Raw genomic sequence first — 18,294 nt, 5'->3', positions numbered from 1 at the left:
TAAATTTAACGTAATATCTCGCTCAGTTGATCATAGATTGTTGTCTCTAACTTGAGAGTCAAGGAAACATGGTGATGTTGTTTGTGTTAAGTTTACTCTATGCTGTTTTGACAGAAAAACATCATCCAATTTTCAGTTTAAAGCAACTCAAATGGAAAGGGGGTATAGCTCAGTGGCAGAGCATTTGACTGCAGATCAAGAGGTCCCCAGTTCAACTCTGGGTGCCCCCTAACTGATGTATACAATAATGTATTTGTCGACAGATTTTAATGTAATATCTTGCTCAGTTGAACATAGATTGTTGTCTCTAACTTGAAAGTCAGGGAAACGCGGCCATGTTGTTTGCGTTGAGTTTACTCTATGCTGTTTTGACAGAAAAACATCGTTGAATTTTCAGTTTAAAGCCACTCAATTGGAAAGGGGGTATAGCTCAGTGGCAGAGCATTTGACTGCAGATCAAGAGGTCCCCAGTTCAACTCTGGGTGCCCCCTAAATGATGGATACAAAATTGTATTTGTCATTAAGTTTTAATGTAATATCTCGCTCAGTTGATCATAGATTGTTGTCTCTAACTTGAAAGTCAGGGAAACGCGGCCATGTTGTTTGCGTTGAGTTTACTCTATGCTGTTTTGACAGAAAAAAATCGTTGAATTTTCAGTTTAAAGCAACTCAATTGGAAAGGGGGTATAGCTCAGTGGCAGAGCATTTGACTGCAGATCAAGAGGTCCCCAGTTCAACTCTGGGTGCCCCCTATCTGACGTATATAAAATTGTATTTGTCGACTAATTTGAACGTAATATCTCGATCAGCTGATCATAGATTGTTGTCTCTAACTTCAGAGTCAGGGAAACACGGTGATGTTGTTTGTGTTAAGTTTACTCTATGCTGTTTTGACAGAAAAACAACATCGAATTTTCAGTTTAAAGTAAGTCATTTGGAAAGGGGGTATAGCTCAGTGGCAGAGCATTTGACTGCAGATCAAGAGGTCCCCAGTTCAACTCTGGGTGCCCCCTAACTGATGTATACAATAATGTATTTGTCGACAGATTTTAATGTAATATCTTGCTCAGTTGAACATAGATTGTTGTCTCTAACTCTCTAACAGATCAAGAGGTCCCCAGTTCAACTCTGGGTGCCCCCTATCTGACGTATACAAAATTGTATTTGTCGACTAATTTGAACGTAATATCTCGATCAGCTGATCATAGATTGTTGTCTCTAACTTCAGAGTCAGGGAAACACGGTGATGTTGTTTGTGTTAAGTTTACTCTATGCTGTTTTGACAGAAAAACAACATCGAATTTTCAGTTTAAAGTAAGTCAATTGGAAAGGGGGTATAGCTCAGTGGCGGAGCATTTGACTGCAGATCAAGAGGTCCCCAGTTCAACTCTGGGTGCCCCCTAACTGATGTATACAATAATGTATTTGTCGACAGATTTTAATGTAATATCTTGCTCAGTTGAACATAGATTGTTGTCTCTAACTTGAAAGTCAGGGAAACGCGGCCATGTTGTTTGTGTTGAGTTTACTCTATGCTGTTTTGACAGAAAAACATCGTTGAATTTTCAGTTTAAAGCCACTCAATTGGAATGGGGGTATAGCTCAGTGGCAGAGCATTTGACTGCAGATCAAGAGGTCCCTAGTTCAACTCTGGGTGCCCCCTAACTGATGTATACAATAATGTATTTGTCGACAGATTTTAATGTGATATCTTGCTCAGTTGAACATAGATTGTTGTCTCTAACTTGAAAGTCAGGGAAACGCGGCCATGTTGTTTGCGTTGAGTTTACTCTATGCTGGGGGGTATAGCTCAGTGGCAGAGCATTTGACTGCAGATCAAGAGGTCCCCAGTTCAACTCTGGGTGCCCCCTAAATGATGGATACAAAATTGTATTTGTCGTTAAGTTTTAATGTAATATCTCGCTCAGTTGATCATAGATTGTTGTCTCTAACTTGAGAGTCAGGGAAACGCGGCCATGTTGTTTGCGTTGAGTTTACTCTATGCTGTTTTGACAGAAAAAAATCGTTGAATTTTCAGTTTAAAGTAACTCAATTGGAAAGGGGGTATAGCTCAGTGGCAGAGCATTTGACTGCAGATCAAGAGGTCCCCAGTTCAACTCTGGGTGCCCCCTATCTGATGTATATAAAATTGTATTTGTCGACTAATTTGAACGTAATATCTCGATCAGCTGATCATAGATTGTTGTCTCTAAATTCAGAGTCAGGGAAACACGGTGATGTTGTTTGTGTTAAGTTTACTCTATGCTGTTTTGACAGAAAAACAACATCGAATTTTCAGTTTAAAGTAAGTCATTTGGAAAGGGGGTATAGCTCAGTGGCAGAGCATTTGACTGCAGATCAAGAGGTCCCCAGTTCAACTCTGGGTGCCCCCTAACTGATGTATACAATAATGTATTTGTCGACAGATTTTAATGTAATATCTTGCTCAGTTGAACATAGATTGTTGTCTCTAACTCTCTAACAGATCAAGAGGTCCCCAGTTCAACTCTGGGTGCCCCCTATCTGACGTATACAAAATTGTATTTGTCGACTAATTTGAACGTAATATCTCGATCAGCTGATCATAGATTGTTGTCTCTAACTTCAGAGTCAGGGAAACACGGTGATGTTGTTTGTGTTAAGTTTACTCTATGCTGTTTTGACAGAAAAACAACATCGAATTTTCAGTTTAAAGTAAGTCAATTGGAAAGGGGGTATAGCTCAGTGGCAGAGCATTTGACTGCAGATCAAGAGGTCCCCAGTTCAACTCTGGGTGCCCCCTAACTGATGTATACAATAATGTATTTGTCGACAGATTTTAATGTAATATCTTGCTCAGTTGAACATAGATTGTTGTCTCTAACTTGAAAGTCAGGGAAACGCGGCCATGTTGTTTGTGTTGAGTTTACTCTATGCTGTTTTGACAGAAAAACATCGTTGAATTTTCAGTTTAAAGCCACTCAATTGGAATGGGGGTATAGCTCAGTGGCAGAGCATTTGACTGCAGATCAAGAGGTCCCTAGTTCAACTCTGGGTGCCCCCTAACTGATGGATATAAAATTGTATTTGTCTGCTGAATTTAAAGTAATATCTCGCTCAGTTGATCATAGCTTGTTGTCTCTAACTTGAGAGTCAGGGAAACACGGTGATGTTGTTTGTGTTAAGTATACTCTATGCTGTTTTGACAGAAAAACATCATCGAATTTTCAGTTTAAAGTAAGTCAAATGCAAAGGGGGTATAGCTCAGTCGCAGAGCATTTGACTGCAGATCAAGAGGTCCCCAGTTCAACTCTGGGTGACCCCTAACTGATGTATACAAAAATGTATTTGTCGCTAAGTTTTAATTTAATATCTCGCTCAGTTGATCATAGATTGTTGTCTCAAACTTGAGAGTCAGGGAAACACGGCGATGTTGTTTGTATTGAGTTTTCTCTAAGCTGTTTTGACAGAAAAACATAATCGAATTTTCAGTTTAAAGCCACTCAATTGGAAAGGGGGTATAGCTCAGTGGCAGAGCATTTGACTGCAGATCAAGAGGTCCCCAGTTCAACTCTGGGTGCCCCCTATCTGACGTATACAAAATTGTATTTGTCGACTAATTTGAACGTAATATCTCGATCAGCTGATCATAGATTGTTGTCTCTAACTTCAGAGTCAGGGAAACACGGTGATGTTGTTTGTGTTAAGTTTACTCTATGCTGTTTTGACAGAAAAACAACATCGAATTTTCAGTTTAAAGCCACTCAATTGGAATGGGGGTATAGCTCAGTGGCAGAGCATTTGACTGCAGATCAAGAGGTCCCCAGTTCAACTCTGGGTGCCCCCTAACTGATGGATCCAAAATTGTATTTGTCGACTAAATTTAACGTAATATCTTGCTCAGTTGAACATAGATTGTTGTCTCTAACTTGAAAGTCAGGGAAACGCGGCCATGTTGTTTGTGTAGAGTTTACTCTATGCTGTTTTGACAGAAAAACATTGTTGAATTTTCAGTTTAAAGCCACTCAATTGGAAAGGGGGTATAGCTCAGTGGCAGAGCATTTGACTGCAGATCAAGAGGTCCCCAGTTCAACTCTGGGTGCCCCCTAAATGATGGATACAAAATTGTATTTTTCGACTAAATTTAACGTAATATCTCGCTCAGTTGATCATAGATTGTTGTCTCTAACTTGAGAGTCAAGGAAACATGGTGATGTTGTTTGTGTTAAGTTTACTCTATGCTGTTTTGACAGAAAAACATCATCCAATTTTCAGTTTAAAGCAACTCAAATGGAAAGGGGGTATGGCTCAGTGGCAGAGCATTTGACTGCAGATCAAGAGGTCCCCAGTTCAACACTGGGTGCCCCATAACTGATGTATACAAAAAAGTAGTTGATGTCAGAATTTATTGTAATATCTCGCTCAGTTGATAATAGATTGTTGTCTCTAACTTGAAAGTCAGGGAAACACAGCGATATTGTTTGTGTTAAGTTTACTCTAAGCTGTTTTGACAGAAAAACATAATCGAATTTTCAGTTTAAAGCCACTCAATTGGAATGGGGGTATAGCTCAGTGGCAGAGCATTTGACTGCAGATCAAGAGGTCCCCAGTTCAACTCTGGGTGCCCCCTAACTGATGGATCCAAAATTGTATTTGTCGACTAAATTTAACGTAGTTGTCTCTAACTCTCTAACAGATCAAGAGGTCCCCAGTTCAACTCTGGGTGCCCCCTATCTGACGTATACAAAATTGTATTTGTCGACTAATTTGAACGTAATATCTCGATCAGCTGATCATAGATTGTTGTCTCTAACTTCAGAGTCAGGGAAACACGGTGATGTTGTTTGTGTTAAGTTTACTCTATGCTGTTTTGACAGAAAAACAACATCGAATTTTCAGTTTAAAGTAAGTCAATTGGAAAGGGGGTATAGCTCAGTGGCGGAGCATTTGACTGCAGATCAAGAGGTCCCCAGTTCAACTCTGGGTGCCCCCTAACTGATGTATACAATAATGTATTTGTCGACAGATTTTAATGTAATATCTTGCTCAGTTGAACATAGATTGTTGTCTCTAACTTGAAAGTCAGGGAAACGCGGCCATGTTGTTTGTGTTGAGTTTACTCTATGCTGTTTTGACAGAAAAACATCGTTGAATTTTCAGTTTAAAGCCACTTAATTGGAAAGGGGGTATAGCTCAGTGGCAGAGCATTTGACTGCAGATCAAGAGGTCCCCAGTTCAACTCTGGGTGCCCCCTAAATGATGGATACAAAATTGTATTTTTCGACTAAATTTAACGTAATATCTCGCTCAGTTGATCATAGATTGTTGTCTCTAACTTGAGAGTCAAGGAAACACGGTGATGTTGTTTGTGTTAAGTTTACTCTATGCTGTTTTGACAGAAAAACATCATCCAATTTTCAGTTTAAAGCAACTCAAATGGAAAGGGGGTTTAGCTCAGTGGCAGAGCATTTGACTGCAGATCAAGAGGTCCCCAGTTCAACTCTGGGTGCCCCCTAACTGATGTATACAATAATGTATTTGTCGACAGATTTTAATGTAATATCTTGCTCAGTTGAACATAGATTGTTGTCTCTAACTTGAAAGTCAGGGAAACACAGCGATATTGTTTGTGTTAAGTTTACTCTAAGCTGTTTTGACAGAAAAACATGATCGAATTTTCAGTTTAAAGCCACTCAATTGGAATGGGGGTATAGCTCAGTGGCAGAGCATTTGACTGCAGATCAAGAGGTCCCCAGTTCAACTCTGGGTGCCCCCTATCTGACGTATACAAAATTGTATTTGTCGACTAAATTTAACGTAATATCTCGCTCAGCTGATCATAGATTGTTATCTCTAACTTGAGAGTCAGGGAACCACGGCGATGTTGTTTGTGTTGAGTTTGCTCTATGCTGTTTTGACAGAAAAAAAACATCGAATTTTCAGTTTAAAGTATGTCATTTGGAAAGGGGGTATAGCTCAGTGGCAGAGCATTTGACTGCAGATCAAGAGGTCCCCAGTTCAACTCTGGGTGCCCCCTAACTGATGGATATAAAATTGTATTTGTCTGCTGAATTTAAAGTAATATCTCGCTCAGTTGATAATAGCTTGTTGTCTCTAACTTGAGAATCAGGGAAACACGGTGATGTTGTTTGTGTTAAGTATACTCTATGCTGTTTTGACAGAAAAACATCATCGAATTTTCAGTTTAAAGTAAGTCAAATGCAAAGGGGGTATAGCTCAGTCGCAGAGCATTTGACTGCAGATCAAGAGGTCCCCAGTTCAACTCTGGGTGCCCCCTAACTGATGTATACAAAAATGTATTTGTCGCTAAGTTTTAATTTAATATCTCGCTCAGTTGATCATAGATTGTTGTCTCAAACTTGAGAGTCAGGGAAACACGGCGATGTTGTTTGTATTGAGTTTTCTCTAAGCTGTTTTGACAGAAAAACATAATCGAATTTTCAGTTTAAAGCCACTCAATTGGAAAGGGGGTATAGCTCAGTGGCAGAGCATTTGACTGCAGATCAAGAGGTCCCCAGTTCAACTCTGGGTGCCCCCTATCTGACGTATACAAAATTGTATTTGTCGACTAATTTGAACGTAATATCTCGATCAGCTGATCATAGATTGTTGTCTGTAACTTCAGAGTCAGGGAAACACGGTGATGTTGTTTGTGTTAAGTTTACTCTATGCTGTTTTGACAGAAAAACAACATCGAATTTTCAGTTTAAAGTAAGTCAATTGGAAAGGGGGTATAGCTCAGTGGCAGAGCATTTGACTGCAGATCAAGAGGTCCCCAGTTCAACTCTGGGTGCCCCCTAACTGATGTATACAATAATGTATTTGTCGACAGATTTTAATGTAATATCTTGCTCAGTTGAACATAGATTGTTGTCTCTAACTCTCTAACAGATCAAGAGGTCCCCAGTTCAACTCTGGGTGCCCCCTATCTGACGTATACAAAATTGTATTTGTCGACTAATTTGAACGTAATATCTCGATCAGCTGATCATAGATTGTTGTCTCTAACTTCAGAGTCAGGGAAACACGGTGATGTTGTTTGTGTTAAGTTTACTCTATGCTGTTTTGACAGAAAAACAACATCGAATTTTCAGTTTAAAGTAAGTCAATTGGAAAGGGGGTATAGCTCAGTGGCGGAGCATTTGACTGCAGATCAAGAGGTCCCCAGTTCAACTCTGGGTGCCCCCTAACTGATGTATACAATAATGTATTTGTCGACAGATTTTAATGTAATATCTTGCTCAGTTGAACATAGATTGTTGTCTCTAACTTGAAAGTCAGGGAAACGCGGCCATGTTGTTTGTGTTGAGTTTACTCTATGCTGTTTTGACAGAAAAACATCGTTGAATTTTCAGTTTAAAGCCACTCAATTGTAATGGGGGTATAGCTCAGTGGCAGAGCATTTGACTGCAGATCAAGAGGTCCCTAGTTCAACTCTGGGTGCCCCCTAACTGATGTATACAATAATGTATTTGTCGACAGATTTTAATGTGATATCTTGCTCAGTTGAACATAGATTGTTGTCTCTAACTTGAAAGTCAGGGAAACGCGGCCATGTTGTTTGCGTTGAGTTTACTCTATGCTGGGGGGTATAGCTCAGTGGCAGAGCATTTGACTGCAGATCAAGAGGTCCCCAGTTCAACTCTGGGTGCCCCCTAAATGATGGATACAAAATTGTATTTGTCGTTAAGTTTTAATGTAATATCTCGCTCAGTTGATCATAGATTGTTGTCTCTAACTTGAGAGTCAGGGAAACACGGCGATGTTGTTTGCGTTGAGTTTACTCTATGCTGTTTTGACAGAAAAAAATCGTTGAATTTTCAGTTTAAAGCAACTCAATTGGAAAGGGGGTATAGCTCAGTGGCAGAGCATTTGACTGCAGATCAAGAGGTCCCCAGTTCAACTCTGGGTGCCCCCTATCTGACGTATATAAAATTGTATTTGTCGACTAATTTGAACGTAATATCTCGATCAGCTGATCATAGATTGTTGTCTCTAACTTCAGAGTCAGGGAAACACAGTGATGTTGTTTGTGTTAAGTTTACTCTATGCTGTTTTGACAGAAAAACAACATCGAATTTTCAGTTTAAAGTAAGTCATTTGGAATGGGGGTATAGCTCAGTGGCAGAGCATTTGACTGCAGATCAAGAGGTCCCCAGTTCAACTCTGGGTGCCCCCTAACTGATGTATACAATAATGTATTTGTCGACAGATTTTAATGTAATATCTTGCTCAGTTGAACATAGATTGTTGTCTCTAACTCTCTAACAGATCAAGAGGTCCCCAGTTCAACTCTGGGTGCCCCCTATCTGACGTATACAAAATTGTATTTGTCGACTAATTTGAACGTAATATCTCGATCAGCTGATCATAGATTGTTGTCTCTAACTTCAGAGTCAGGGAAACACGGTGATGTTGTTTGTGTTAAGTTTACTCTATGCTGTTTTGACAGAAAAACAACATCGAATTTTCAGTTTAAAGTAAGTCAATTGGAAAGGGGGTATAGCTCAGTGGCGGAGCATTTGACTGCAGATCAAGAGGTCCCCAGTTCAACTCTGGGTGCCCCCTAACTGATGTATACAATAATGTATTTGTCGACAGATTTTAATGTAATATCTTGCTCAGTTGAACATAGATTGTTGTCTCTAACTTGAAAGTCAGGGAAACGCGGCCATGTTGTTTGCGTTGAGTTTACTCTATGCTGGGGGGTATAGCTCAGTGGCAGAGTATTTGACTGCAGATCAAGTGGTCAGCAGTTCAACTCTGGGTGCCCCCTAACTGATGTATACAAAATTGTATTTGTCGACTGAAGTTATTGTAATATCTCGCACATTTGATCATAGATTGTTTTCTCTAACTTGAAAGTCAGGGAAACACAGCGATATTGTTTGTGTTAAGTTTACTCTATGCTGTTTTGACGGAAAAACATCAACGAATTTTCAGTTTAAAGTATGTCAATTGGAACGGGGGTATAGCTCACCGGCAGAGTATTTAACTGCAGATCAAGAGGTCCCCAGTTCAACTCTGGCTGCCCCCTAATTGATGTATACAACAATGTATTTGTCTTTAATTTTTAATGTAATATCTCGCTCAGTTGATCATAGATTGTTGTCTCTAACTTGAAAGTCAGGGAAACACGGTGATGTTGTTTGTGTGAAGTTTGCTCTATGCTGTTTTGACAGAAAAACATCATCGAAATTTCAGTTTAAAGCCACTCAATTGGAAAGGGGGTATAGCTCAGTGGCAGAGCATTTGACTGCAGATCAAGAGGTCCCCAGTTCAACTCTGGGTGCCCCCTAACTGATGTATACAATAATCTATTTGTCGACAGATTTTAATGTAATATCTTGCTCAGTTGAACATAGATTGTTGTCTCTAACTTGAAAGTCAGGGAAACGCGGCCATGTTGTTTGCGTTGAGTTTACTCTATGCTGTTTTGACAGAAAAACATCGTTGAATTTTCAGTTTAAAGCCACTCAATTGGAAAGGGGGTATAGCTCAGTGGCAGAGCATTTGACTGCAGATCAAGAGGTCCCTAGTTCAACTCTGGGTGCCCCCTAAATGATGGATACAAAATTGTATTTTTCGACTAAATTTAACGTAATATCTCGCTCAGTTGATCATAGATTGTTGTCTCTAACTTGAGAGTCAAGGAAACACGGTGATGTTGTTTGTGTTAAGTTTACTCTATGCTGTTTTGACAGAAAAACATCATCCAATTTTCAGTTTAAAGCAACTCAAATGGAAAGGGGGTATGGCTCAGTGGCAGAGCATTTGACTGCAGATCAAGAGGTCCCCAGTTCAACTCTGGGTGCCCCCTATCTGACGTATACAAAATTGTATTTGTCGACTATATTAAACGTAATATCTCGCTCAGCTGATCATAGATTGTTATCTCTAACTTGAGAGTCAGGGAACCACGGCGATGTTGTTTGTGTTGAGTTTGCTCTATGCTGTTTTGACAGAAAAAAAACATCGAATTTTCAGTTTAAAGAATGTCATTTGGAAAGGGGGTATAGCTCACTGGCAGAGCATTTGACTGCAGATCAAGAGGTCCCCAGTTCAACTCTGGGTGCCCCCTAACTGATGGATATAAAATTGTATTTGTCTGCTGAATTTAAAGTAATATCTCGCTCAGTTGATAATAGCTTGTTGTCTCTAACTTGAGAGTCAGGGAAACACGGTGATGTTGTTTGTGTTAAGTATACTCTATGCTGTTTTGACAGAAAAACATCATCGAATTTTCAGTTTAAAGTAAGTCAAATGCAAAGGGGGTATAGCTCAGTCGCAGAGCATTTGACTGCAGATCAAGAGGTCCCCAGTTCAACTCTGGGTGCCCCCTAACTGATGTATACAAAAATGTATTTGTCGCTAAGTTTTAATTTAATATCTCGCTCAGTTGATCATAGATTGTTGTCTCAAACTTGAGAGTCAGGGAAACACGGCGATGTTGTTTGTATTGAGTTTTCTCTAAGCTGTTTTGACAGAAAAACATAATCGAATTTTCAGTTTAAAGCCACTCAATTGGAAAGGGGGTATAGCTCAGTGGCAGAGCATTTGACTGCAGATCAAGAGGTCCCCAGTTCAACTCTGGGTGCCCCCTATCTGACGTATACAAAATTGTATTTGTCGACTAATTTGAACGTAATATCTCGATCAGCTGATCATAGATTGTTGTCTCTAACTTCAGAGTCAGGGAAACACGGTGATGTTGTTTGTGTTAAGTTTACTCTATGCTGTTTTGACAGAAAAACAACATCGAATTTTCAGTTTAAAGTAAGTCAATTGGAAAGGGGGTATAGCTCAGTGGCAGAGCATTTGACTGCAGATCAAGAGGTCCCCAGTTCAACTCTGGGTGCCCCCTAACTGATGTATACAATAATGTATTTGTCGACAGATTTTAATGTAATATCTTGCTCAGTTGAACATAGATTGTTGTCTCTAACTTGAAAGTCAGGGAAACGCGGCCATGTTGTTTGTGTAGAGTTTACTCTATGCTGTTTTGACAGAAAAACATTGTTGAATTTTCAGTTTAAAGCCACTCAATTGCAAAGGGGGTATAGCTCAGTGGCATAGCATTTGACTGCAGATCAAGAGGTCCCCAGTTCAACTCTGGGTGCCCCCTAAATGATGGATACAAAATTGTATTTTTCGACTAAATTTAACGTAATATCTCGCTCAGTTGATCATAGATTGTTGTCTCTAACTTGAGAGTCAAGGAAACATGGTGATGTTGTTTGTGTTAAGTTTACTCTATGCTGTTTTGACAGAAAAACATCATCCAATTTTCAGTTTAAAGCAACTCAAATGGAAAGGGGGTATAGCTCAGTGGCAGAGCATTTGACTGCAGATCAAGAGGTCCCCAGTTCAACTCTGGGTGCCCCCTAACTGATGTATACAATAATGTATTTGTCGACAGATTTTAATGTGATATCTTGCTCAGTTGAACATAGATTGTTGTCTCTAACTTGAAAGTCAGGGAAACGCGGCCATGTTGTTTGCGTTGAGTTTACTCTATGCTGTTTTGACAGAAAAACATCGTTGAATTTTCAGTTTAAAGCCACTCAATTGGAAAGGGGGTATAGCTCAGTGGCAGAGCATTTGACTGCAGATCAAGAGGTCCCCAGTTCAACTCTGGGTGCCCCCTAAATGATGGATACAAAATTGTATTTGTCGTTAAGTTTTAATGTAATATCTCGCTCAGTTGATCATAGATTGTTGTCTCTAACTTGAAAGTCAGGGAAACGCGGCCATGTTGTTTGCGTTGAGTTTACTCTATGCTGTTTTGACAGAAAAAAATCGTTGAATTTTCAGTTTAAAGCAATTCAATTGGAAAGGGGGTATAGCTCAGTGGCAGAGCATTTGACTGCAGATCAAGAGGTCCCCAGTTCAACTCTGGGTGCCCCCTATCTGACGTATATAAAATTGTATTTGTCGACTAATTTGAACGTAATATCTCGATCAGCTGATCATAGATTGTTGTCTCTAACTTCAGAGTCAGGGAAACACGGTGATGTTGTTTGTGTTAAGTTTACTCTATGCTGTTTTGACAGAAAAACAACATCGAATTTTCAGTTTAAAGTAAGTCATTTGGAAAGGGGGTATAGCTCAGTGGCAGAGCATTTGACTGCAGATCAAGAGGTCCCCAGTTCAACTCTGGGTGCCCCCTAACTGATGTATACAATAATGTATTTGTCGACAGATTTTAATGTAATATCTTGCTCAGTTGAACATAGATTGTTGTCTCTAACTCTCTAACAGATCAAGAGGTCCCCAGTTCAACTCTGGGTGCCCCCTATCTGACGTATACAAAATTGTATTTGTCGACTAATTTGAACGTAATATCTCGATCAGCTGATCATAGATTGTTGTCTCTAACTTCAGAGTCAGGGAAACACGGTGATGTTGTTTGTGTTAAGTTTACTCTATGCTGTTTTGACAGAAAAACAACATCGAATTTTCAGTTTAAAGTAAGTCAATTGGAAAGGGGGTATAGCTCAGTGGCGGAGCATTTGACTGCAGATCAAGAGGTCCCCAGTTCAACTCTGGGTGCCCCCTAACTGATGTATACAATAATGTATTTGTCGACAGATTTTATTGTAATATCTTGCTCAGTTGAACATAGATTGTTGTCTCTAACTTGAAAGTCAGGGAAACGCGGCCATGTTGTTTGTGTTGAGTTTACTCTATGCTGTTTTGACAGAAAAACATCGTTGAATTTTCAGTTTAAAGCCACTCAATTGGAATGGGGGTATAGCTCAGTGGCAGAGCATTTGACTGCAGATCAAGAGGTCCCCAGTTCAACTCTGGGTGCCCCCTAACTGATGTATACAATAATGTATTTGTCGACAGATTTTAATGTGATATCTTGCTCAGTTGAACATAGATTGTTGTCTCTAACTTGAAAGTCAGGGAAACGCGGCCATGTTGTTTGCGTTGAGTTTACTCTATGCTGGGGGGTATAGCTCAGTGGCAGAGCATTTGACTGCAGATCAAGAAGTCCCCAGTTCAACTCTGGGTGCCCCCTAAATGATGGATACAAAATTGTATTTGTCGTTAAGTTTTAATGTAATATCTCGCTCAGTTGATCATAGATTGTTGTCTCTAACTTGAAAGTCAGGGAAACGCGGCCATGTTGTTTGCGTTGAGTTTACTCTATGCTGTTTTGACAGAAAAACATCGTTGAATTTTCAGTTTAAAGCCACTTAATTGGAAAGGGGGTATAGCTCAGTGGCAGAGCATTTGACTGCAGATCCAGAGGTCCCCAGTTCAACTCTGGGTGCCCCCTAAATGATGGATACAATATTGTATTTTTCGACTAAATTTAACGTAATATCCCGCTCAGTTGATCATAGATTGTTGTCTCTAACTTGAGAGTCAAGGAAACACGGTGATGTTGTTTGTGTTAAGTTTACTCTATGCTGTTTTGACAGAAAAACATCATCCAATTTTCAGTTTAAAGCAACTCAAATGGAAAGGGGGTATGGCTCAGTGGCAGAGCATTTGACTGCAGATCAAGAGGTCCCCAGTTCAACTCTGGGTGCCCCCTAACTGATGGATACAAAATTGTATTTGTCGACTAAATTTAACGTAATATCTCGCTCAGTTGATCATAGATTGTTGTCTCTAACTTCAGAGTCAGGGAAACACGGTGATGTTGTTTGTGTTAAGTTTACTCTATGCTGTTTTGACAGAAAAACAACATCGAATTTTCAGTTTAAAGTAAGTCAATTGGACAGGGGGTATAGCTCAGTGGCAGAGCATTTGACTGCAGATCAAGAGGTCCCCAGTTCAACTCTGGGTGCCCCCTAACTGATGGATACAAAATTGTATTTGTCGACTAAATTTAACGTAATATCTCGCTCAGTTGATCATAGATTGTTGTCTCTAACTTCAGAGTCAGGGAAACACGGTGATGTTGTTTGTGTTAAGTTTACTCTATGCTGTTTTGACAGAAAAACAACATCGAATTTTCAGTTTAAAGTAAGTCAATTGGACAGGGGGTATAGCTCAGTGGCAGAGCATTTGACTGCAGATCAAGAGGTCCCCAGTCCAACTCAGGGTGCCCCCTAACTGATGTATACAAAAATGTATTTGTCGTTAAGTTTTAATGTAATATCTCGCTCAGTTGATCATAGATTGTTGTCTCAAACTTGAGAGTCAGGGAAACACGGCGATGTTGTTTGTATTGAGTTTACTCTAAGCTGTTTTGACAGAAAAACATAATCGAATATTCAGTTTAAAGCCACTCAATTGGAAAGGGGGTATAGCTCAGTGGCAGAGCATATGACTGCAGATCAAGAGGTCCCCAGTTCAACTCTGGGTGCCCCCTAAATGATGCATACAAAAATGTATTTGTCGTTAAGTTTTATTGTAATATCTCGCTCAGTTGATCATAGATTGTTGTCTCAAACTTGAGAGTCAGGGAAACACGGTGATGTTGTTTGTGTTAAGTTTACTCTATGCTGTTTTGACAGAAAAACATCATCGAATTTTCAGTTTAAAGTTAGTCAAATGCAAAGGGGGTATAGCTCAGTGGCAGAGCATTTGACTGCAGATCAAGAGGTCCCCAGTTCAACTCTGGGTGCCCCCTAACTGATGGATACAAAATTGTATTTGTCTACTGAATTTAACGTAATATCTCGCTCAGTTGATCATAGATTGTTGTCTCTAACTTGAAAGTCAGGGAAACACGGTGATGTTGTTTGTGTTAAGTTTACTCTATGCTGTTTTGACAGAAAAACAACATCGAATTTTCAGTTTAAAGTAAGACAATTGGAAAGGGGGTATAGCTCAGTGGCAGAGCATTTGACTGCAGTTCAAGAGGTCCCCAGTTCAACTCTGGGTGCCCCCTAACTGATGGATACAAAATTGTATTTGTCGTTAGGTTTTAATGTAATATCTCGCTCAGTTGATCATGGATTGTTGTCTCTAACTTGAAAGTCAGGGAAACACGGCGATGTTTGTATTGAGTTTACTCTAAGCTGTTTTGACAGAAAAACATAATCAAATTTTCAGTTTAAAGCCACTGAATTGGAAAGGGGGTATAGCTCAGTGGCAGTGCATTTGACTGTTGATCAAGAGGTCCCCAGTTCAACTCTGGGTGCCCCCTAACTGATGGATCCAAAATTGTATTTGTCGACTAGTTTTAACATAATATCTCGCTCAGTTGATCATAGATTGTTGTCTCTAACTTGAGAGTCAGGGAAACACGGCGATGTTGTTTGTATTGAGTTTACTCTAAGCTGTTTTGACAGAAAAACATCATCGAATTTTCAATTTAAAGTAAGTCAAATGCAAAGGGGTATAGCTCAGTGGCAGAGCATTTGAATGCAGATCTAGAGGTCCCCAGTTCAACTCTGGGTGCCCCCTATCTGACGTATACAAAATTGTATTTGTCGACTATATTGAACGTAATATCTCGCTCAGTTGATCATAGATTGTTGTCTCTAACTTGAGAGTCAGGGAAACACAGCGATGTTGTTTGTATTGAGTTTACTCTAAGCTGTTTTGACAGAAAAACATAATCGAATTTTCAGTTTAAAGCCACTCATTTGGAAAGGGGGTATAGCTCAGTGGCAGAGCATTTCACTGCAGATCAAGAGGTCCCCAGTTCAACTCTGGGTGCCCCCTAACTGATGGATACAAATTTGAATTTGTCGACTAAATTCAACGTAATATCTCGCTCAGTTGATCATAGATTGTTGTCTCTAACTTCAGAGTCAGGGAAATACGGTGATGTTGTTTGGGTTAAGTTTACTCTATGCTGTTTTGACAGAAAAACATAATCGAATTTTCAGTTTAAAGTAAGTAAAATGCAAAGGGGGTATAGCTCAGTGGCAGAGCATTTGACTGCAGATCAAGAGGTCCCCAGTTCAACTCTGGGTGCCCCCTAACTGATGGATACGAAATTGTATTTGTCGACTGAATTTAACGTAATATCTCGCTCAGTTGATCATAGATTGTTCTCGCTAACTTGAAAGTCAGGGAAACACGGTGATGTTGTTTGTGTTAAGTATACTCTATGCTGTTTAGACAGAAAAACAACATCGAATTTTCTGTTTAAAGTAAGTCAATTGGAAAGGGGGTATAGCTCAGTGGCAGAGCATTTGACTGCAGATCAAGAGGTCCCCAGTTCAACTCTGGGTGCCCCCTAACTGATGGATATAAAATTGTATTTGTCGACTGAATTTAAAGTAATATCTCGCTCAGTTGATCATAGCTTGTTGTCTCTAACTTGAGAGTCAGGGAAACACGGTGATGTTGTTTGTGTTAAGTATACTCTATGCTGTTTTGACAGAAAAACATCATCGAATTTTCAGTTTAAAGTAAGTCAAATGCAAAGGGGGTATAGCTCAGTGGCAGAGCATTTGACTGCAGATCAAGAGGTCCCCAGTTCAACTCTGGGTGCCCCCTAACTGATGGATATAAAATTGTATTTGTCGACTGAATTTAACGTAATATCTCGCTCAGTTGATCATAGCTTGTTGTCTCTAACTTGAGAGTCAGGGAAACACGGTGATGTTGTTTGTGTTAAGTATACTCTATGCTGTTTTGACAGAAAAACATCATCGAATTTTCAGTTTAAAGGAAGTCAAATGTAAAGGGGGTATAGCTCAGTGGCAGAGCATTTGACTGCAGATCAAGAGGTCCCCAGTTCAACTCTGGGTGCCCCCTAACTGATGTATAAAAAATGTATTTGTCGTTAAGTTTTAATGTAATATCTCGCTCAGTTGATCATAGATTGTTGTCTCAAACTTGAGAGCCAGGGAAACACGGCGATGTTGTTTGTATTGAGTTTACTCTAAGCTGTTTTGACAGAAAAACATAATCGAATTTTCAGTTTAAAGCCAAACAATTGGAAAGGGGGTATAGCTCAGTGGCAGAGCATTTCACTGCAGATCAAGAGGTCCCCAGTTCAACTCTGGGTGCCCCCTAACTGATGGATACAAATTTGTATTTGTCGACTAAATTCAACGTAATATCTCGCTCAGTTGATCATAGATTGTTGTCTCTAACTTCAGAGTCAGGGAAACACGGTGATGTTGTTTGGGTTAAGTTTACTCTATGCTGTTTTGACAGAAAAACATAATCGAATTTTCAGTTTAAAGTAAGTAAAATGCAAAGGGGGTATAGCTCAGTGGCAGAGCATTTGACTGCAGATCAAGAGGTCCCCAGTTCAACTCTGGGTGCCCCCTAACTGATGGATACGAAATTGTATTTGTCGACTGAATTTAACGTAATATCTCGCTCAGTTGATCATAGATTGTTGTCTCTAACTTGAAAGTCAGGGAAACACGGTGATGTTGTTTGTGTTAAGTATACTCTATGCTGTTTTGACTGAAAAACAACATCGAATTTTCAGTTTAAAGTAAGTCAATTGGAAAGGGGGTATAGCTCAGTGGCAGAGCATTTGACTGCAGATCAAGAGGTCCCCAGTTCAACTCTGGGTGCCCCCTAACTGATGGATATAAAATTGTATTTCTCGACTGAATGTAACGTAATATCTCGCTCAGTTGATCATAGCTTGTTGTCTCTAACTTGAGAGTCAGGGAAACACGGTGATGTTGTTTGTGTTAAGTATACGCTATGCTGTTTTGACAGAAAAACATCATCGAATTTTCAGTTTAAAGTGAGTCAAATGCAAAGGGGGTATAGCTCAGTGGCAGAGCATTTGACTGCAGATCAAGAGGTCCCCAGTTCAACTCTGGGTGCCCCCTAAGTGATGGATAAGAGTTTGTATTTGTCGTTAAGTTTTAATGTAATATCTCGCTCAGTTAATCATAGATTGTTGTCTCTAACTTGAAAGTCAGGGAAACATGGCGATGTTGTTTGTATTGAGTTTACTTTAAGCTGTTTTGACAGAAAAACATAATCGAAATTTCAGTTTAAAGCCACTGAATTGTAAAGGGGGTATAGCTCAGTGGCAGAGCATTTGACTGCAGATCAAGAGGTCCCCAGTTCAACTCTGGGTGCCCCCTAACTGATGGATACAAAATTGTATTTGTCGATAAGTTTTAACATAATATCTCGCTCAGTTGATCATAGACTGTTGTCTCTAACTTGAGAGTCAGGGAAACACGGTGATGTTGTTTGTGTTAAGTTTACTCTATGCTGTTTTGACAGAAAAACATCATCGAATTTTCAGTTTAAAGTAAGTCAATTGGACAGGGGGTATAGCTCAGTGGCAGAGCATTTGACTGCAGATCAAGAGGTCCCCAGTTCAACTCTGGGTGCCCCCTAACTGATGGATACAAAATCGTATTTGTCGACTAAATGTAACGTTATATCTCG

General features: G+C 39.7%; 57 non-coding genes across 57 annotated transcripts; all 57 read left to right on the top strand.

Moving 5' to 3' along the window:
* The first annotated feature begins 158 nt into the window (after positions 1–158).
* trnac-gca (transfer RNA cysteine (anticodon GCA)) lies at positions 159–230 on the top strand. The gene has a single exon. It is a non-coding gene; the product is annotated as a tRNA-Cys (tRNA).
* A 189-nt stretch (positions 231–419) lies between these two features.
* On the top strand, positions 420–491 carry trnac-gca (transfer RNA cysteine (anticodon GCA)). Its single transcript has one exon. It is a non-coding gene; the product is annotated as a tRNA-Cys (tRNA).
* Positions 492–680: 189 nt separating this feature from the next.
* trnac-gca (transfer RNA cysteine (anticodon GCA)) lies at positions 681–752 on the top strand. Its single transcript has one exon. It is a non-coding gene; the product is annotated as a tRNA-Cys (tRNA).
* Positions 753–941: 189 nt separating this feature from the next.
* trnac-gca (transfer RNA cysteine (anticodon GCA)) lies at positions 942–1,013 on the top strand. Its single transcript has one exon. It is a non-coding gene; the product is annotated as a tRNA-Cys (tRNA).
* A 317-nt stretch (positions 1,014–1,330) lies between these two features.
* On the top strand, positions 1,331–1,402 carry trnac-gca (transfer RNA cysteine (anticodon GCA)). Its single transcript has one exon. It is a non-coding gene; the product is annotated as a tRNA-Cys (tRNA).
* Positions 1,403–1,591: 189 nt separating this feature from the next.
* Positions 1,592–1,663, top strand: trnac-gca (transfer RNA cysteine (anticodon GCA)). The gene has a single exon. It is a non-coding gene; the product is annotated as a tRNA-Cys (tRNA).
* Positions 1,664–1,799: 136 nt separating this feature from the next.
* trnac-gca (transfer RNA cysteine (anticodon GCA)) lies at positions 1,800–1,871 on the top strand. The gene has a single exon. It is a non-coding gene; the product is annotated as a tRNA-Cys (tRNA).
* A 189-nt stretch (positions 1,872–2,060) lies between these two features.
* trnac-gca (transfer RNA cysteine (anticodon GCA)) lies at positions 2,061–2,132 on the top strand. Its single transcript has one exon. It is a non-coding gene; the product is annotated as a tRNA-Cys (tRNA).
* A 189-nt stretch (positions 2,133–2,321) lies between these two features.
* trnac-gca (transfer RNA cysteine (anticodon GCA)) lies at positions 2,322–2,393 on the top strand. The gene has a single exon. It is a non-coding gene; the product is annotated as a tRNA-Cys (tRNA).
* Positions 2,394–2,710: 317 nt separating this feature from the next.
* Positions 2,711–2,782, top strand: trnac-gca (transfer RNA cysteine (anticodon GCA)). Its single transcript has one exon. It is a non-coding gene; the product is annotated as a tRNA-Cys (tRNA).
* Positions 2,783–2,971: 189 nt separating this feature from the next.
* Positions 2,972–3,043, top strand: trnac-gca (transfer RNA cysteine (anticodon GCA)). The gene has a single exon. It is a non-coding gene; the product is annotated as a tRNA-Cys (tRNA).
* Positions 3,044–3,493: 450 nt separating this feature from the next.
* trnac-gca (transfer RNA cysteine (anticodon GCA)) lies at positions 3,494–3,565 on the top strand. Its single transcript has one exon. It is a non-coding gene; the product is annotated as a tRNA-Cys (tRNA).
* Positions 3,566–3,754: 189 nt separating this feature from the next.
* Positions 3,755–3,826, top strand: trnac-gca (transfer RNA cysteine (anticodon GCA)). Its single transcript has one exon. It is a non-coding gene; the product is annotated as a tRNA-Cys (tRNA).
* A 189-nt stretch (positions 3,827–4,015) lies between these two features.
* Positions 4,016–4,087, top strand: trnac-gca (transfer RNA cysteine (anticodon GCA)). Its single transcript has one exon. It is a non-coding gene; the product is annotated as a tRNA-Cys (tRNA).
* Positions 4,088–4,537: 450 nt separating this feature from the next.
* trnac-gca (transfer RNA cysteine (anticodon GCA)) lies at positions 4,538–4,609 on the top strand. The gene has a single exon. It is a non-coding gene; the product is annotated as a tRNA-Cys (tRNA).
* Positions 4,610–4,900: 291 nt separating this feature from the next.
* On the top strand, positions 4,901–4,972 carry trnac-gca (transfer RNA cysteine (anticodon GCA)). The gene has a single exon. It is a non-coding gene; the product is annotated as a tRNA-Cys (tRNA).
* A 189-nt stretch (positions 4,973–5,161) lies between these two features.
* On the top strand, positions 5,162–5,233 carry trnac-gca (transfer RNA cysteine (anticodon GCA)). The gene has a single exon. It is a non-coding gene; the product is annotated as a tRNA-Cys (tRNA).
* A 450-nt stretch (positions 5,234–5,683) lies between these two features.
* Positions 5,684–5,755, top strand: trnac-gca (transfer RNA cysteine (anticodon GCA)). The gene has a single exon. It is a non-coding gene; the product is annotated as a tRNA-Cys (tRNA).
* A 189-nt stretch (positions 5,756–5,944) lies between these two features.
* On the top strand, positions 5,945–6,016 carry trnac-gca (transfer RNA cysteine (anticodon GCA)). The gene has a single exon. It is a non-coding gene; the product is annotated as a tRNA-Cys (tRNA).
* Positions 6,017–6,466: 450 nt separating this feature from the next.
* On the top strand, positions 6,467–6,538 carry trnac-gca (transfer RNA cysteine (anticodon GCA)). Its single transcript has one exon. It is a non-coding gene; the product is annotated as a tRNA-Cys (tRNA).
* A 189-nt stretch (positions 6,539–6,727) lies between these two features.
* trnac-gca (transfer RNA cysteine (anticodon GCA)) lies at positions 6,728–6,799 on the top strand. Its single transcript has one exon. It is a non-coding gene; the product is annotated as a tRNA-Cys (tRNA).
* A 317-nt stretch (positions 6,800–7,116) lies between these two features.
* trnac-gca (transfer RNA cysteine (anticodon GCA)) lies at positions 7,117–7,188 on the top strand. The gene has a single exon. It is a non-coding gene; the product is annotated as a tRNA-Cys (tRNA).
* Positions 7,189–7,377: 189 nt separating this feature from the next.
* trnac-gca (transfer RNA cysteine (anticodon GCA)) lies at positions 7,378–7,449 on the top strand. The gene has a single exon. It is a non-coding gene; the product is annotated as a tRNA-Cys (tRNA).
* Positions 7,450–7,585: 136 nt separating this feature from the next.
* Positions 7,586–7,657, top strand: trnac-gca (transfer RNA cysteine (anticodon GCA)). Its single transcript has one exon. It is a non-coding gene; the product is annotated as a tRNA-Cys (tRNA).
* Positions 7,658–7,846: 189 nt separating this feature from the next.
* On the top strand, positions 7,847–7,918 carry trnac-gca (transfer RNA cysteine (anticodon GCA)). Its single transcript has one exon. It is a non-coding gene; the product is annotated as a tRNA-Cys (tRNA).
* A 189-nt stretch (positions 7,919–8,107) lies between these two features.
* Positions 8,108–8,179, top strand: trnac-gca (transfer RNA cysteine (anticodon GCA)). Its single transcript has one exon. It is a non-coding gene; the product is annotated as a tRNA-Cys (tRNA).
* Positions 8,180–8,496: 317 nt separating this feature from the next.
* On the top strand, positions 8,497–8,568 carry trnac-gca (transfer RNA cysteine (anticodon GCA)). The gene has a single exon. It is a non-coding gene; the product is annotated as a tRNA-Cys (tRNA).
* Positions 8,569–9,226: 658 nt separating this feature from the next.
* trnac-gca (transfer RNA cysteine (anticodon GCA)) lies at positions 9,227–9,298 on the top strand. The gene has a single exon. It is a non-coding gene; the product is annotated as a tRNA-Cys (tRNA).
* A 189-nt stretch (positions 9,299–9,487) lies between these two features.
* Positions 9,488–9,559, top strand: trnac-gca (transfer RNA cysteine (anticodon GCA)). The gene has a single exon. It is a non-coding gene; the product is annotated as a tRNA-Cys (tRNA).
* A 189-nt stretch (positions 9,560–9,748) lies between these two features.
* Positions 9,749–9,820, top strand: trnac-gca (transfer RNA cysteine (anticodon GCA)). The gene has a single exon. It is a non-coding gene; the product is annotated as a tRNA-Cys (tRNA).
* Positions 9,821–10,009: 189 nt separating this feature from the next.
* Positions 10,010–10,081, top strand: trnac-gca (transfer RNA cysteine (anticodon GCA)). The gene has a single exon. It is a non-coding gene; the product is annotated as a tRNA-Cys (tRNA).
* Positions 10,082–10,531: 450 nt separating this feature from the next.
* Positions 10,532–10,603, top strand: trnac-gca (transfer RNA cysteine (anticodon GCA)). Its single transcript has one exon. It is a non-coding gene; the product is annotated as a tRNA-Cys (tRNA).
* A 189-nt stretch (positions 10,604–10,792) lies between these two features.
* Positions 10,793–10,864, top strand: trnac-gca (transfer RNA cysteine (anticodon GCA)). Its single transcript has one exon. It is a non-coding gene; the product is annotated as a tRNA-Cys (tRNA).
* A 189-nt stretch (positions 10,865–11,053) lies between these two features.
* On the top strand, positions 11,054–11,125 carry trnac-gca (transfer RNA cysteine (anticodon GCA)). The gene has a single exon. It is a non-coding gene; the product is annotated as a tRNA-Cys (tRNA).
* Positions 11,126–11,314: 189 nt separating this feature from the next.
* Positions 11,315–11,386, top strand: trnac-gca (transfer RNA cysteine (anticodon GCA)). The gene has a single exon. It is a non-coding gene; the product is annotated as a tRNA-Cys (tRNA).
* Positions 11,387–11,575: 189 nt separating this feature from the next.
* trnac-gca (transfer RNA cysteine (anticodon GCA)) lies at positions 11,576–11,647 on the top strand. Its single transcript has one exon. It is a non-coding gene; the product is annotated as a tRNA-Cys (tRNA).
* A 189-nt stretch (positions 11,648–11,836) lies between these two features.
* Positions 11,837–11,908, top strand: trnac-gca (transfer RNA cysteine (anticodon GCA)). Its single transcript has one exon. It is a non-coding gene; the product is annotated as a tRNA-Cys (tRNA).
* A 189-nt stretch (positions 11,909–12,097) lies between these two features.
* On the top strand, positions 12,098–12,169 carry trnac-gca (transfer RNA cysteine (anticodon GCA)). The gene has a single exon. It is a non-coding gene; the product is annotated as a tRNA-Cys (tRNA).
* A 317-nt stretch (positions 12,170–12,486) lies between these two features.
* Positions 12,487–12,558, top strand: trnac-gca (transfer RNA cysteine (anticodon GCA)). Its single transcript has one exon. It is a non-coding gene; the product is annotated as a tRNA-Cys (tRNA).
* Positions 12,559–12,747: 189 nt separating this feature from the next.
* trnac-gca (transfer RNA cysteine (anticodon GCA)) lies at positions 12,748–12,819 on the top strand. The gene has a single exon. It is a non-coding gene; the product is annotated as a tRNA-Cys (tRNA).
* A 136-nt stretch (positions 12,820–12,955) lies between these two features.
* Positions 12,956–13,027, top strand: trnac-gca (transfer RNA cysteine (anticodon GCA)). The gene has a single exon. It is a non-coding gene; the product is annotated as a tRNA-Cys (tRNA).
* A 189-nt stretch (positions 13,028–13,216) lies between these two features.
* Positions 13,217–13,288, top strand: trnac-gca (transfer RNA cysteine (anticodon GCA)). The gene has a single exon. It is a non-coding gene; the product is annotated as a tRNA-Cys (tRNA).
* A 189-nt stretch (positions 13,289–13,477) lies between these two features.
* trnac-gca (transfer RNA cysteine (anticodon GCA)) lies at positions 13,478–13,549 on the top strand. The gene has a single exon. It is a non-coding gene; the product is annotated as a tRNA-Cys (tRNA).
* Positions 13,550–13,738: 189 nt separating this feature from the next.
* trnac-gca (transfer RNA cysteine (anticodon GCA)) lies at positions 13,739–13,810 on the top strand. The gene has a single exon. It is a non-coding gene; the product is annotated as a tRNA-Cys (tRNA).
* A 450-nt stretch (positions 13,811–14,260) lies between these two features.
* trnac-gca (transfer RNA cysteine (anticodon GCA)) lies at positions 14,261–14,332 on the top strand. The gene has a single exon. It is a non-coding gene; the product is annotated as a tRNA-Cys (tRNA).
* A 189-nt stretch (positions 14,333–14,521) lies between these two features.
* On the top strand, positions 14,522–14,593 carry trnac-gca (transfer RNA cysteine (anticodon GCA)). The gene has a single exon. It is a non-coding gene; the product is annotated as a tRNA-Cys (tRNA).
* Positions 14,594–14,782: 189 nt separating this feature from the next.
* trnac-gca (transfer RNA cysteine (anticodon GCA)) lies at positions 14,783–14,854 on the top strand. The gene has a single exon. It is a non-coding gene; the product is annotated as a tRNA-Cys (tRNA).
* Positions 14,855–15,040: 186 nt separating this feature from the next.
* On the top strand, positions 15,041–15,112 carry trnan-guu (transfer RNA asparagine (anticodon GUU)). Its single transcript has one exon. It is a non-coding gene; the product is annotated as a tRNA-Asn (tRNA).
* A 710-nt stretch (positions 15,113–15,822) lies between these two features.
* On the top strand, positions 15,823–15,894 carry trnac-gca (transfer RNA cysteine (anticodon GCA)). The gene has a single exon. It is a non-coding gene; the product is annotated as a tRNA-Cys (tRNA).
* A 189-nt stretch (positions 15,895–16,083) lies between these two features.
* trnac-gca (transfer RNA cysteine (anticodon GCA)) lies at positions 16,084–16,155 on the top strand. Its single transcript has one exon. It is a non-coding gene; the product is annotated as a tRNA-Cys (tRNA).
* A 189-nt stretch (positions 16,156–16,344) lies between these two features.
* trnac-gca (transfer RNA cysteine (anticodon GCA)) lies at positions 16,345–16,416 on the top strand. The gene has a single exon. It is a non-coding gene; the product is annotated as a tRNA-Cys (tRNA).
* Positions 16,417–16,605: 189 nt separating this feature from the next.
* trnac-gca (transfer RNA cysteine (anticodon GCA)) lies at positions 16,606–16,677 on the top strand. The gene has a single exon. It is a non-coding gene; the product is annotated as a tRNA-Cys (tRNA).
* Positions 16,678–17,126: 449 nt separating this feature from the next.
* On the top strand, positions 17,127–17,198 carry trnac-gca (transfer RNA cysteine (anticodon GCA)). The gene has a single exon. It is a non-coding gene; the product is annotated as a tRNA-Cys (tRNA).
* Positions 17,199–17,387: 189 nt separating this feature from the next.
* trnac-gca (transfer RNA cysteine (anticodon GCA)) lies at positions 17,388–17,459 on the top strand. Its single transcript has one exon. It is a non-coding gene; the product is annotated as a tRNA-Cys (tRNA).
* Positions 17,460–17,648: 189 nt separating this feature from the next.
* On the top strand, positions 17,649–17,720 carry trnac-gca (transfer RNA cysteine (anticodon GCA)). The gene has a single exon. It is a non-coding gene; the product is annotated as a tRNA-Cys (tRNA).
* Positions 17,721–17,909: 189 nt separating this feature from the next.
* Positions 17,910–17,981, top strand: trnac-gca (transfer RNA cysteine (anticodon GCA)). Its single transcript has one exon. It is a non-coding gene; the product is annotated as a tRNA-Cys (tRNA).
* A 189-nt stretch (positions 17,982–18,170) lies between these two features.
* trnac-gca (transfer RNA cysteine (anticodon GCA)) lies at positions 18,171–18,242 on the top strand. The gene has a single exon. It is a non-coding gene; the product is annotated as a tRNA-Cys (tRNA).
* The last annotated feature ends 52 nt before the right edge of the window (positions 18,243–18,294 follow it).

The sequence above is a fragment of the Gadus chalcogrammus genome, chromosome 22 (assembly GCF_026213295.1).
Source record: "Gadus chalcogrammus isolate NIFS_2021 chromosome 22, NIFS_Gcha_1.0, whole genome shotgun sequence".
In the NCBI taxonomy this organism is placed as follows: Eukaryota; Metazoa; Chordata; class Actinopteri; order Gadiformes; family Gadidae; genus Gadus; species Gadus chalcogrammus.
Note: the sequence above shows the minus strand (reverse complement) of the source record. Positions and strands in the feature narration are given on the sequence as shown.